Source organism: Scylla paramamosain, chromosome 1 (genome assembly GCF_035594125.1).
Source record: "Scylla paramamosain isolate STU-SP2022 chromosome 1, ASM3559412v1, whole genome shotgun sequence".
NCBI classification, from domain to species: Eukaryota; Metazoa; Arthropoda; class Malacostraca; order Decapoda; family Portunidae; genus Scylla; species Scylla paramamosain.
The window spans coordinates 37,079,456-37,095,192 of record NC_087151.1 but is presented as its reverse complement, the minus strand read 5'-3'; the positions used below and the strand labels follow the sequence as shown (position 1 = coordinate 37,095,192).

At 38.1% G+C, this 15,737-nt stretch overlaps 1 long non-coding RNA gene across 6 annotated transcripts in view; it reads left to right on the top strand.

The window, feature by feature from the left end:
* Positions 1–7,843, top strand: part of LOC135104200 (uncharacterized) — an 8,996-nt gene extending 1,153 nt beyond the window's left edge. For 2 of the 6 annotated variants that reach the window (XR_010270332.1, XR_010270342.1), the window contains exons 2-4: positions 5,280–5,459; positions 6,423–6,516; positions 7,392–7,843. This is a non-coding gene — a long non-coding RNA (uncharacterized LOC135104200). The remainder of the gene's footprint in view (positions 1–5,279; positions 5,460–6,422; positions 6,517–7,391) is intronic. The other 4 variants (XR_010270350.1, XR_010270366.1, XR_010270356.1 and 1 more) reach the window with 2 other exon arrangements.
* The last annotated feature ends 7,894 nt before the right edge of the window (positions 7,844–15,737 follow it).

Sequence of the window (15,737 nt, the reverse complement as noted above, 5' to 3'; positions counted from 1 at the left end):
TCCCTTCCATATCCTCACCCCCATCTTCTTTTTCCCTCTCTTCATCCTCTATCTCCTTTCTTCCTCTATTTCTTCATCCTCTATTTCCTTTCTCCTTCTCTTTCTTCATCCTCTATCTCATTTCTTCATCTCTTTTCTCACTCTCCATCTCCATCCTTCCTCTCTTTCTTAATCCTCTATCTCTTTTCTACCTCTCTTTTCTCTCTACCTCCTACTCCTTGCTTCATCTTTTTCCTCACCCTCCATCTCCTCCCTTCCTCTCTCTCCTCGCCTTCCATCTCCCTTCTTCCTCTCTTGCCTCACCCTCCATCTTCTTTCTTCCTCTCTTTCTTCACCCTGTATCTCCTCTTCTTGTCTTTCCTCACCCTTTATCTCCTGTCTTGCTCTCTTTCCTTACCCTCCATCTCCTTTCTTCCTCTCTTTCCTCCCTCCCGTCCAGTGACCTGCTCCAAGCCACAGTGTACGAACTTGAGTCACAAATAAAAGTGTCCTTCTTTCCTCTCCTCGCCTCTCCCCCTCTCCAATTCTCTGTTCTTTGTCCTACTCCTCACCCTCTCATCACAATTCGTACCCTCCTCCTCCTCCTCCTCCTCCTCCTCCTCCTCCTCCTCCTCGTCCCTTACAAGATTAGATTCGCTCCTCTCAACGCCCTCGCCCTTCTCGTATTCCCTCGTAGCATCCACCATTACAGCAGACGAGAATAGTCGTACCACATGCCTACCTTTCCATCTACCTACCTACACACACACACACACACACACACACACACACACACACACAATACCAAGGTAGATAGATGCATAGGTGTCAGAAAAACACTCCCAGAGTCACAACAGCGCTGGAATACAATATTACTACTGTATAACCACTAATATTTCTCTTCGTACCCTTTCTTTCTTTTCTACTTTTTTTTGCACCCGTGACTCTTCTTACCAGTGCCATACCTTCTCTTAACCTTCCTATCAATTAAAAATAAAAGGGCAGTAGCGATTCATGGGAGTGCGTGGCTAAGGGATATTGAATCGTGTTTCAAGAGGTGGAGGTGGAAGGGGCGGTGACTCACAGGCCTGGTGGCGTGGGAGGAGGCGAGGTTTGATGGAGGGACAAAGGTCTGGAGTAAGGGAGTGTCGAAACGTCGATCTGACCTGAATCTTGTATCATAACTGGAGTGAGAGAGGAGGCGATTTAGAGAAAAGCACTGGAGGGAGGAGGGAGGGAAAGGCACTTGAGGGAGAGAAGAAAAGAGGAAAGGCAGCGGAGAGAGGGAGGGGAGAGAAAGGCAAGTAGAGAAGAGGATGGGTCTCAAGGGACGTCTTGGAAATGCGTGGGAACAACAGTGAAATGGGAATGGTCTAGTTATGTCCATGGCCAGAAAACTTGGTCAATTTAAGGCATTTGAAAAGTTGATAATGTGAAGACGGTAAAGGTGATGTAGTAGATTTTATTTCACTTATTTTTTTTTTTATTCCTTTATATATCTGTTTGTTACAATTATCTATTATGTAGGATGCAGTCAACATCCTTTGCACGAAAAGAAAAAAAATATGATGAAAAAATTTCCTCCTAATCGTCTCTTGATGCTTATTTATTTCTTTATAGAGTTTCGCTGGAGAGAGAGAGAGAGAGAGAGAGAGAGAGAGAGAGAGAGAGAGAGAGAGAGAGAGAGAGAGAGAGAGAGAGAGAGAGAAAGTGTGTGTGTGTGTGTGTGTGTGTGTGTGTCTTATCTGGTTGCATTTCTACAGAAGTCTTGTCAATCTGGTGGTCTCCAATCTCCGGTTTCTATTCCATAACAATTTTTCGCTTTTATCACTTTCTTACCCAACTAATTTATTCCAAACGTTAATACTTATATTTGCTAAGTTAAATTTCTTGACGTTGCTTAGGCATATATTGTATGTGTGTATGTGTGTGTGTGTGTGTATTTCAGGGTTGTTTATCGTCTGTGCCTGCCAGCCTGCCCCACCACCCGCCCCTCACAGCCAACCCTCATACCTCCGCACGCCACACTCCATTACGGCCCCTCAGATACCAGGCGAGGGAAGAAGCACTGCGCCCTCGTTAATAATGTCTTGTGTGCAGCGAGCTATAGCGAAAGTGGCGGCGAGGCAGGGAGGGAAGGAGAGCGGGAGTGAAAGGAATGATGTGACTGGTGGAACATGAAAAGTCTCTCTCTCTCTCTCTCTCTCTCTCTCTCTCTCTCTCTCTCTCTCTCTCTCTCTCTCTCTCTCTCTCTCTCTCTCTCTCTCTCTCTCTCTCTCTCTCTCTCTCTCTCTCTCTCACGAGACAGGTAACGAGGCTCTTCTAGTTAAGGTAATGAGCACCTGTCACAACGCCCGTCCATTATTTGAGGGAAGTCACTAACTTCAACTCATTTTTGCAACTTCCTTCTGTGTCCTCTTTCAGCACTGCAGTTTCCTTTCTTTACCCTCACTTAAATTTCTTTTATATACAGAAGAGAATTCTTATGTATGTACGTGGGATAGATGGTAGGCTTGAAACTTGGGGCTGTTCTCTAAGTTTTATAAACAGGTTTTCCTTTGAGAGAGTAGAGAAACTTGTCAAGATGTAAGAGAATGTAATAGTACTTCTGCTTCAGCCTGACTTCACATGCTAGTTTTTTTTCACGCATTTGTCTCATCCATGTGTGTTTATGATAGCGTATTTTATTTTGTGTGTGTATTTTTTTTTTTCTCGCGTATGTTAAGATAAAGGGAAAGAAAAGAAACAATTATATCCCTTATATATTTTTTTTTTTCCACTTATTTGTCTCATTGTTCGTGTATGTTTACGGTAACGTATTTAATTTGTATGTGTATTTATGGTTTTTCATGTTGTTTTTGTGTATGAATGTTAAGAAAAAGGAAAACTAATTGATCCTACATTTTTTCTCATTTGTCTCATTATTCACGAGTTTATGATAATTTGTTTGTATATATTTATAGCTGGTCATGGTTTCTGTGTATGAAGCTTTAGAGACATGAAAAAAAAAAATAGATGCCATATAACTTTTCTCATTATTTGTTTATGATAATTTAAGATAACTTACTTGTATTTGTGGTTAGTCATAGTATTTAAGTATGAATTAAGAGAAACAAAGCAAAAGGAGAAGAAAAAAAACTAGTAGATGACACACACACACACACACACACATACACTCACAGACATAGTGCAGTGGTCAGCACCCTTGGCTCGCAACCAAGAAGGCCCGGGTTCTAGTCCCGGGCGCGGCGAGGCAAATGGGTGAGCCTCTTAATGTGTAGCCCCTGTTCACCTAGCAGCAAGTAGATATGGGATGTAACCCGAGGGGTTGTGACCTCGCTGTCCTGCTGTGTGGTGTGTGAGTGGTCTCAGTCCTACCCAAAGATCGGTCACTACGAGCTCTGAGCACTTTCCGTAGGGGAACAGCTGGCTGGGTGACTAGCAGACGACCGTAGGTGAATCACACACACACACACACACACACACACACACACACACACATACGTACCCATCTTTCCCATCCTCATCCCTCCACTCAGATTTACCTCTTCATTCATCAGTGCGGTGTCAGATTTCTCTTAACTTTTATATCTATTTCGATGACGGAGGAATGGAAAAAGGAAAGGAATGAGGTACACGGAAAGAAAAAAAAGTATGGAAAAGTATTGACGGGATGAAGGGGAGGGTATGAAATGTCAGACAGACAGAGAGAGAGAGAGAGAGAGAGAGAGAGAGAGAGAGAGAGAGAGAGAGAGAGAGAGAGAGAGAGAGATGAGCTGGTCGCATCATAATTAGTGTTGTTAGCTCGTCTCTCTCTCTCTCTCTCTCTCTCTCTCTCTCTCTCTCTCTCTCTCTCTCTCTCTCTCTCTCTCTCTCTCTCTCTCATAACCAGCGGTGTGAAGATGAAAAAATAATTTTCACCTCATATTTTTTTTTCAGTAAATAGAAAAAAAATGTAAACTCGCATTTAGAAGCACTTAATTACATACTTTTAAACAATATATCCTCATGTCTCCATAGTGTTCTCCCTCACCCCCACCACCGCTAGTTTGCTAGTCTGGAAATCCCCCTACTAGTTTCGTATTGTGGTTTATTTACGGATGGCTTGAGTTTATGTGATGATGTTCAGGATTTGTTTATGGTATCAGAATGAAGCCCAGGTGAAGTACATAAAATCATGACTGGTAGCAAACAAGGCCCCTGGTAAACAAGACGTAATAGCCATTAACGCCTAAGTGGTGTAAATTGTCGGTGTTTGTGTGAGGCTAACTGCTCGTATTCTGTCTGAACACGCGCCTGTCACTTCGGTCATTCGGTGCATGTATAGTGGGTTACAGTGGATCATGAGGTGGAAGGACAGCAGAAACATTTGAAACATTTTATTATAGTTGCAAATTATTTAGTGTGATTTGCAAGTATGATAGCATGGACAATGAGAATATTAGTAAGTATACACTCTATGAAGAAAAAAGTATTATGTATTTTTACTTAATTCATTTTTATTCGTTTTTTATTTATTTTATTTATTTTTTTTTATTTATTCGATAGGGAAAAGTTAATTAGGTAGTCATGTTTCATAAAGGAACTGACTGGGCTTCTTGTAGTTTCAAAGTTTTTTTTTTTCAGGAATATGATTCATTAATACCACTTTCATAATTACAGTCAGTTACAGTTTAGTAAATTTAGCTGCATTTGTGAGTCTCTTAACGTCTGAATAGGTGTTTAACGTGATACATACCTCGGTTGTACTAGCGGTGTGTTGGAAATACTACTACATAGCATTACTGTAGAAAAAAAAAAAATAATGGGAGATGATAATATAACTTGCGATGTGCTTACATTTATTATTATAAATTATTATTATTATTATTATTATTATTATTATTATTATTATTATTATTATTATTATCTACTAGTACTACTACTACTATGGATTTAACAGGAGACCACATTATTATCATCATTATCATACTACTACTACTACTACTACTATGGATTTAACAGGAGACCGCGTCCATAAAAGTGCAGTAATTAATTAGCAAGGCAGATCACAGCCTTCCATGTAATTTAGTAAGAGACCAATGATGTTATTAATCTTTTCCCATACGCGTCATAATTTATATTGCCCCCCACATAGTTTAAGACTTAATGAACTACGGAATCTAATAGCCTGTTCATATTTATAACCAGCGTCCTTCTCCCCCTATCCCTGCTTTCTCTCTCTCTCTCTCTCTCTCTGACAATGTATATTTTCGTAATTTGCTTCACACAATATACATTAATTATGCTTAAAATTACAGATCGAGAGGCTATTTTCTGCCATCATCGCAACACCGCAAGCAACACCTACTGAACAATGTTTACAATGAGGAGTCGAAACAGGTAGTTCCAGAGAGCCGGGAGGGACAGAATAGGAGGAGGCGAGGGAAAGTGGGAAGGGACACGAGAAATAGTTTATTTCTCTGCAGGACCGTGTACAGGTAAGACATGGCTTCTGTATTGGTGTTTTATTGTGCAACTCGCACTGAATTCGCTGACTGCGCGCGGGGTCAGACATTCATAGCCTACCAAACCAAAAGCCTTCCATTAGGTGTGCAAGAAGTGTATTTGTTCGAGGCTGGTTATGCTCTTGTGTGGCATATCTAGTGGGTTGGGCACTTTTGGTGACTTGCTATATTGAACACTGTGCCTTTAGTTTTCATAAACTGGTGGGGAAGTTAGGATTATAATTTTGAAAGCTGTCGCACAAAACGGATATCGATAGTGGGTGTTTTGGGTGTTTTTAAGTGCTTGTGGTCATTAAAATTGCTTCGGGTCATCTCCAAAAGGATAATAATTTTGAAAGCTGTCGCACAGAACAGATGATCGATAGTGGGTGTTTTTAGTGCTTGTGGTCATTAAAATTGCTTCGGGTCATCTTCCAAAGTGGCATAGACGAGTAAAGGTGGAAGGTGCTCCACGTTATCCGAATAGCCTTGTTGGCCTGCATGATTCTTGTTTGTTCTTGCAGTGAAGCTTCGCGTACTTAAACCAGGGCGTTTACTGTGAACGCAGGAAACTAGTATCGGTTAGATGTTTCATGTCCTCCGTTTCCGTATCTTCGTCCTCCGTTTTCGTATCTTCATACCCAGTTTGCCCATACCCAGTTTGCCCTGTTCTCGTGTGTGTGTGTGTACACCCAGTTTGCCATGTTCTTTCTGTGTGTGTGTAATTTTTTTCTGATCATTGGCGTTTACATCCTCGGTACATGGTGACCAATAAGTGTCCTTAAAGTACTTTATTTATATTTCGGTTTAAGGTTATGAACTTTATTTCATTCATTGTACATTTTCTTAGATAGTTATAGATGATTTTAATTATAGATGATTATACATGATTTTAGTTAAAGTTGTAGATGATCCACATTACGATTTTAATGTATGTACTTTTTTTTTTCTATACAGATGTCAACGTCGCATCCCCACTGTATTGAGCAGTATACCACTTGCTTGACCTGGTTTTGGTTTGCTGCTGCTGCGGTCGCCGCCGTCGGCAAAGGTGCAAAACGAGATTGTGTTCGAGGATTCTTTTAGATGGGTCCATATTAAACCTTGTTTTAGGTGCATACTGGAACATTAAATTGTAAGATTCAGGATGTTAGTGACCTTGTTGGCTAGTTTTTTACATAACATCCAAGTAAGACAAAACAGGGCCATCAGGCCTTTATGTGGCAGTCGTGTATGAAGCAGTCCCTTTATGAAACCTGGGTGAATGTTCCTACTAACCCTCATCCATAAATTTAAACTGTTAAAGTTCGGTGGGTATGCCATGTAACAACTACTAAGAAAAATTCTCACGAGAAAATTGTCTCCAGAAAATTGTCTCCATTTTAACAAGTTTGAGCTAATTGTTTGGTTAGAGCTAATTGTTTGTCCTATTCTGCTTATTGACGCTAAGGATTTTTTCATCTTTGTTACATACCACCCCCTTGAATCTCATCCCTTCTTACCTTCGCCTCTAAGGAATATTAATTTACAAGCTTCAGTATCCTTTTTGTAAGGAATATTTCTCATCCATCGTACGTAACTTATCTGATTGTAACATCTATATTCTGATTGTTACTGTAATCAGAACTACACATAATCTAGATGTCTCATTGACAATGCCAAATATGGTCTTCACTCCATCTACTATTTTCCTGCTACACCTAAAACTTCATTTTTTATCAAATTATTGCGGTCATTTCTCGTATCTACACTATATATGTGCAAGGGTAAGCAGGAAGGCAGTGAGCCATTAAACACTATCTATACCTTTATATACTCCCAGCAGAGCACTGTAACACTCATGTATATCCTCAGAACCAGAGCACTGGACTTATTGATTACCAGTATGAAAATTCATAGTTAATACCTGCTTTTAATTTGTTACAGATGGTGTGGTATTTCCATTGATTCCATTGGAAGTGCCTTCCCTGGTATACTACCACCTTGGAAGGAGGGAGAAAATCATCATTGACTACAAAGAGTGAAGAAAGAATGCAGCCTCTTTATTCTTGCATATTGTCCTCCTTACCTTGTGTGTTAGACTCAATGTTGGCTGGCTGTGGTGCTGGTACATGAGCTGCTGTGGTGTTAAGTCATGAGACTCTTTAACTTTTATGAATTTGTATTTTTCTTTTTTTTTTAATGCAGTTACTGAAGCTGTGCTGTGTTTCTCCGGAGAGTCTTTTTAGTATCTTAAACAATCCAATTGCTTAAGTTAAAATTAATTCAAAGTTGAGCAGGATTTTGATTTCAAATAGTGAAGAGCAACTTTTTTTTGAGCAGACTGTCTAGACAATGTAAATGGTAATCAATGTAAATGGTAATAAACAGTAAAGCAACTTTTCTCTACATAAACCTGGTGCAGATAAATATTATTGCAGAACTAACAACTGTTCCATGGGATTTTTTTTATTTGATTTGCATGGCTTTTATTTTATACATTTGAGATCCACAGTTAATGATAATTGGTTACATAACTTATACCAGTTACCAAATTACAGCAAAACCAAATAAATCTAAGTTTACCAACTAAACCAATATGCAGAAACATTTGCTTGGAAGGAGACCATAAATCAAACAAATAATTTTGTGTTGGGAAGGTGACCATAAATCACAATTGTGTTACACAAGAGGTCCATTGTGTTAAAGCTCAATTTTAGCACCTAGGGCTTACACCAAGATGTAGCAGCAATAGGGATCATGCAACACACACTACTGAGTCTGCATTACTGGATATCAGCTGAACACTGATTCCTCAAGAGACCAGACATATATATTCTGAAGCATTGGCCAAACAGTTAATTATACTGGCCAGTAAGTAACTCCCATTTTGTCACTTCCTTTATAGGCAGGCATTATAGGCTTTTCCATTCTTTAGGCACTGTTTTTCAATTCTTTCAAAACATCTACCCTGTTTTTCAATTCTTCAATTCTTTCAATTCTACCATGTTCCAAATTGACTCCACCAGTTGGTCTCTCTATTCTTTCAATACCCACCCTGACACAACATCTGGTCCCATTGCTTTTTCATGTAACTCTTCATTAGACACTCCACCTGTAGGTGCTACAAAATCTGGTTTCTTTTTAAATATGGAGACTTGTAGAATTTTGCTCATCTCATCACCTTAGAATTTTGCTCATCTCATCAACTTCATATATCTATCTTTCTACCTCTTTTAACTTAAATGATCATTTATTGTGTATTTATAGAAATTTATTTATAGAAAAGCTTAGATTCCTCTTTACATTTGTTCACTATATCCTTTTCAAATTTTTTCTTTTCTTATTCTAGGAAATTAATTTCTTTTTTTCCTTATTCTAGGAAATTAAAAATTAAAAACATCTGTTCCCTCCATTCCACTGCTTCTTCACCTTCTTGTCCTTGTCATTTTTGACCTTTGCATATTTGGCATTATACCAACTATGCCTGCTCATTTTCACTTTGTACATTGATACAAATCTAAACACTCCCTCATTGTACCTATCTAACAGTGTTTCACATTTTGTCTGTACTTCCTTGTCTTTCAACAGCTTATCTCATTTTATACTTCCATAAAATTCTCCAAAATTTGCCTTTGCATAGTTTAGTCTGCCATTTCTGTTTTAACCTCTATTACAACATCACTTTTTCCTATTGGGGCCAGATACTTCATATATGGTCTGGATTCTGGCTTCCTGGTAAACACTAAGTCAAGCATTGAAGGCTACTCTTCTCTGTATCTTGTGTGTGGTTGTGTATTTACCTTGTTGTAATTTACAGAGCCTGAGCTACACTCGTATGGTCCCATCTACATATACATACTTGTCCAGTTTTTCCTTAAAGTTGTGCACATTCATTGCCGATAATACATCCTCACTTAGCTTGTTCCAAACTTCTATATTTCTCTGTAAGAAACTATATTCATGTTATTCAAGCATCTTCCTCTTAGTTTTTGCTGTGGCCTCGTGTGTATCTGGTATTTTCCACTTCTCTCGGCAGTAGTTTCTCATTATCAATTTCTTCCACTTTATTCCTCAATTTATAAATCAGTATTAAGTCTCCCCTTTCTCTTCTTTGTTCTAATGCTGGCAGGTTCATTTCCTTTAACCTGGTAATTCTTCCAGTTCTGGAACTATCTTCATTGCCATCCTTTGTATCCTTTCTAGTTTTTTTACACGTTTCTTCTTGTATATTCCAGCTTTGATCTAATCATAGTGGTAATTATCTTTCTCATCATATCTTTATCCATGTATTGAAATGCTGTTCCAATATTTCCCACCATTTTATATGTATCTCTGAATATCTTTTATACATGTTTCTCTGACTGTTGACTAAACTGTATTATCACCCAGATCTTTCTCTTCTTGTACTTTTATTATTTTTTTCATTTCTCTTTTTTTTTTTTTTTGTCCATTGTGGTCTTCACTTTTTTCCCATTTCCATTATGGAACATTTTTTTCACATTAAATTCTATCTCCCATTTCTTACTTCAGTCCCAGATTTTACTCAAGTCCTCTAGTAGAACTCCACAGTCTTTGTAATTTTGCATCATCTGCAAACAAACTCATGTAGCTCTTTACTCCTTCAGGCATATAATTGTGTGTGGGTGTGTGAATTTACCTGGTTGTGAAATACAGGACAAGAGCCACACTAAGCTCATACTGTCCCATCTCCATATCAACTTTTAACCAAAGTTTCTTTAAATTTATGGACTGTCTTGGCACACAGTCTCATCATTAAGTTCATTCCACACTGCTATGCTCCTGTGAGGAAAGCTATGTTTCTTGATGTCTCTTCTGCAAACACTCCTTATCAATTTCCTTCCATGTCCTCTGGTACTTCCCACTGGTATCACAAGATCATCCCTATCCAACTTTTCCATCCCCTCCAATATTCTGTATAGTGCTATCAAATTACCTTTTTCCGTCCTTTTTTTCTAGTGTAGTTAAGCCTAATCTCATCAAGCTCTCTTCATAACTATAGGCTTGTAGGCATTTTAGCTACAGCTCTCAAAATTCTTTCTAGCTTTCTGATATCTTTCTTCAAACTTGGTGACCTCACTAATGCTGCATACTCCAGTCTTGGATGTGTCATTGTTGTTATCAGTTTTTTTTTATCATATCTTCATGAATGTAGGAGAATGGCATCTTGATGTTTCTCAGCAGGTTATACATTTCTCCAGTGATCTTGTTTACATGTTTCACAAACAACAGTTTATTAGAAATGGTTACTCCCAAATCTTTCCTTCTGATCTTATAGTATTCTTTTTTTTTTTTTTTTTTTTTTTTTTTTTGTGTGTGTGTGTGTGTGTGTGTGTGTGCATTCAGAACACTGTCAAAATAAACAGTTAGAAGAAATAACAACAACAGTTAACTTACTTCCTATGCTGGTTACTAATAAAGCAATCATTGATGCTGGCAGCTTGGACAAGGAAAACATCAGTTATGTATCAAACACTGAATTTCAGAGTTCTGTGGATGTGGAGCATGTGTATTTCTCAAAAAAATGTGGTTGTGGATAAAACTGTGCATGTTGAAATATTATTTGAAGATACAGATGCAGATGTGGATTATTTTTACCCCCATATCCCATGTTGCAAATGCTGATGATTTTTTATATGAACAGAGTGCATTGTATCTGTAACAATATATATTTCAAGAATGTAGCAGATGTAACTGTGGAAAAGAAGTGCAAGGGGCAACGAGATGGAGGGAGATGTGGGGAGGAGATGGATGGAGGAAGAACAAAAAGCAGCAAAATGGAAAAGCAATAAGGAATTTTAAGATTTGGCCAGGGAAAATTTGATCATCAGGTTTGGCCAGGGGAGATTTGGTGGTTGTCAGGTTTAGCCAGGGGAAATTTAGTCGTCATCAGGTTTGGCTAGTGGGAGATTTGGCCAGGGAAAATTTGGCCTGTGTAGGATCCTTCATACTCACTCACTCTAGCTCATGCTTTATCCTTCGATGACCTTTAGACTCACTCATGTTTGCACTCAAGCTGACTCTCAATCAGTCTCATCCCCACACTCATTTTCACTTCCACTCACAGCTTATCTTTCAGTTACTTTCATAATCTAATTCACACTTGTTTTTTGCCTTCATGCTGACCCACTCATACTTATTATTACCTACTCCTTCTTATCTACAGCCATTCTTACTATTTAATACCTCAACTAATTCAGGGTTACTTTCAATTCAGCACATTCATGCTTACCATCACTCCCATTCACTGAAACTTTGCCTACTTCAACTAACTCTCTCATGACTCTCACACACACACACACACACACACACACACAGATCCATAACATCTGTGTTTCTTTGTCAAGGAGGCGTTATGTTACAGTGACATGATTCAAGTTGTGCCACATCACAAATTCTAAGTCCATGCTGATGAGGCTGTGACTGCATCCCATCACCACAGCAACTAGTTCCATGACAATTATTTTATTCACCATTGTATTATTGACTAATATTTCTGTTGCAATAGAAGCAAATTGTCATATTAATATGGAATCAAATAAGCTTTATGCAAAACACCTTTGTACTGCAAGTAGTGCCACTAATTTAAATGGGCTGGAAATAATCTGCATTTATCATGGCATCAGAGAAGTGTACAGAGTGTAATTTGAGTCTTCTCAGTTTTTTTCTGCAGTACAGTTGGAAACCCAGGGAGCCACCTACTGCCTTATCATCTTAATTTTGTAATTAACCAAAGTGAGGTTAGGTTAGGTTACATAATGTTACCTTAGGTTAGGTAATGTTAGGTTAGTTTAGGTTATATACTCGTAATGTTAGATTAGGTTATGTAATGTTAGGTGATGTTAGGTTATGTTATATTAGGTTATGTTTAGGTTCTGTAATGTTAGGTTGGGTAATGTTAGGTTAGGCTAGATTAGGTTAGGTTTGGTAATGTTAGGTTAGGTTAATATATGGAGGGGGGCGATATTCTCTGTTGACTTTTTTTTTTTTCTCTCTCCAAGTGATGTTTTTCTCTTTAGACTTTTTAATGTGTCCAAATTTGGCTTATTTTGGGGTTCCCCACCCTAAAATCCTGCTTTTCCACCAGGTCCGCAAGCTTGCTGCTTCTGGAGAGGGGCAAGAATAGAATACAACAGGGACCACTACTACTACTTAGAATTTGTGATGCAGCGCAACAAGAATCACTTTACTAACGTAACCAAACATAACCCCAAAACAAAACCACCACATACGTATTAAATAGTATCACCGTATTGAATATGCATCACCGTATATGCATAATTTAGCTGTTCTATGAGGAGCCACTACTAGTAAGATTTACTATGGACATTACTCAAGTTGAACCCAAGAAAATTCGAGTTTCCATTGTTGAATTCCGTAAGTCATAAAAAAAAAAAAATCTGTAAATAAAAACTGTAACGTGGTCAATCCCACATCCTATCTTTCTCCAACTTTCTTTCACCCCTTCTCTTCCCACCCACTTTCTCATAGCTAGCTATCTTCCTCTCTTCACCCCCCTTAAAAAAAAAAAAAAAAAAAAAAAAAGTAAAAGTCATGAAATCGAGAGGTGCCTGGACGAATAACACCAAGTTTCCACGGCCTGTCAACTTTAGCTGCAGGGTACGCAAGCCATGAGGAAGGCGACGAGTCGCTGAAATTAATAAAGTTCACGAAGTTAACAAGACGTCCTATACTAATTATTATTCTGAGTGAGCTTGATCTCTATACCTCAGAAGTAAGTTCATGAATTATGCTACAAGTACTAAGATGAGCAGCCTTGTGAATAATGATAAGGAACCTTTCAAGTTAAAATCCTCATTCACAGCAGTGTCACATACCCAATCCCAGCTATGAGATTCCACACCAAGGTGAAGTGAAACACGTCTTCCTGAGTCTTGAAGAAGTGAAAATAAAGTGTATCCCATTAATTTAAAGGCTTGCAGTTACGTAAACATCCTCAAATATTTTACAATAAAAAAGTAAATTTATATTTTTTCACCCATCTAACACCCATCTAACTACATTTTTTCTGGTAGATTTTGATGTGCTTTCAATAAATCTAGTAACCTTTTCCGTCACAAATAAATTTTTCTTACATACCCCCAACACATAAGCAGAAATTCATCAAAAAAAAACATTAAATAAACCTAACTAAACCTAATTAAATCTAACTAAACCTAACCTATCTTAACGGCAAATTTGATAAAAATTAATATCTCAGGAACGATTTGCGACGGTAAAGATACACACTACTGTGTTAAATGTGACCCAAATACTTCACCGAGAACTTCTTTTTTCACCCCTCGTAAGAAGGGTGAATATGTAAATAACCATCCAACCCACCCCCAAAAAAAAAAAAAAAAAAAAAATGTAAGCATGTCAATTCACCGACCCCTCATTAAAGCTATGGCAGAAATTTGCTCCTACAGTAATCACAATATTATACTAATGCCTTATGTCCCCCACCGAATGGACTGATAATTACGTAACTACTAATCAAGTACCTGTTTCGAGCAGTAAAAACAGGGAAAATAAGTTAATGATGGCGCAATAATATTTTTTCTTGGATGTGTAATGTGGATAAAATGTCTTACTGTATTCTTTACATTTTCTACTTGTTACAACCGCACGATCACTTCGAAATACGAATTATCATCAAGTCAATCTGTGTTTCGGCCAACCAACCAGCTAATAATGAAATAACATCAATCCCACCTGCCTGGAAGTTCACGGGGCCCAGGAAACCTCAGCCATGAGGATGCGAGTAGCAAGACTTCAGAGTGGAGTAGCAGTATCGTCCCTACTGCGCCTAAGCTTCACTGCGGTTCATTTTCTCGAGGCACTCGACACGAAGCAGCTGCCTATTGCGGGGGTGAAAAGTGGGAGAGCGGTCTTGTGTTGTGTTTGTAACTTTTTGCTTGTTATAGATAATTCGACTTGCAACCTTTGACACGTATGCATGCTGCTCATCTTTTTCCTCGAAATGTGAAAAATCTTTTCATCGGGTAACGCCGATGAATGTGGTTAGATCCAGGTTTACTTTATTACTTATACGAATCGGCTACTAGCAAGGCACGGCTCGAAACTGCTGCACTGTCAGTAAGATAATATAAGACATTAAGGAAATGGGGTAACTTTTTTTTTTCAGCCTATCAGAATGAAATGTATGTTTTGCCAATTACACAATAAAGGAAGCTTATGTAGTTTATGTTGGCACTTATCAGACGTGCTTATCCTTGTCCTTCTTCCTGCATCTTTTCTATTACTGTATAAGTCACTAATTTGAACAGGGTTGTTCCGGCCGTGCATCCTTGTTTTATGTCACTTGTTACTGTTAGTTAGCAATTATATCTCAGATACAGCAAAAGTACACATGTATGGAGAGTACAGAAGAGGCAATGTAAGGGCAAACAATTTTTATTTGAATACAAAAATATTAGTACACAGTTCCACACCAATGGGCATCATCTGAGAGCTCTGACCAGTACAAGGGTTGCACCATAGGGCACACTTGTAATTCTATATAGCATTACACCAGTGTCTTCCAGTCTGAACCTGACATCTCACCACAAGCTTGATGGCAGTTTAATGATTATCCACTATAGATTCTGATGTGTCAAGCTTCAAAGTCCATTTTCAATCTATTCAATTTGATGTGATAACTACACAACTGTAAATCCAGCTTTGGTGCGTGTACAGCCACATCTCATATGGCCAGCTGAAGGAGTTTGTTCAGACAGTTGTCCACAAAAATCTGAAGCAAATACAAAAATTTTGCCCTTGGGCCAAACTCCTATATTTGCCCATATACACAATGTATACAAGTATGGTTCATGGACTAATGGTAATGTGACTATGAAGTGAAATAATGAACAAAGAGAATGAATAAAGGAACTAAAAATTGAGAATCTCTTGCCACAGAATTGTCAAAATACAAGTCATCATGAGTCTGAAACAGATGCATCATCATGGTCTTCCACATAATACAACTCAGTGCAATAATATACATTGCTTAACTGCAAATATGTGCCATAGCAATCTAATTTATTTTTTATCATTTCTTAAATTCACAATAAACAAGTATAAGAAAGCTATATAAAGATATTCTATATTACATCACATGGCTATCGTCAGTAAATAAGTAAACAGATACATAAACTAAGTTTACCATACAAATTCTACATTTGTCTACTGCATTCTCTTGTAAGAGATGAAAAATTTGTGTGGTGAAGTCAAACTAGATTTTGAATGTTATGTCTAAGTGTTAGTAAC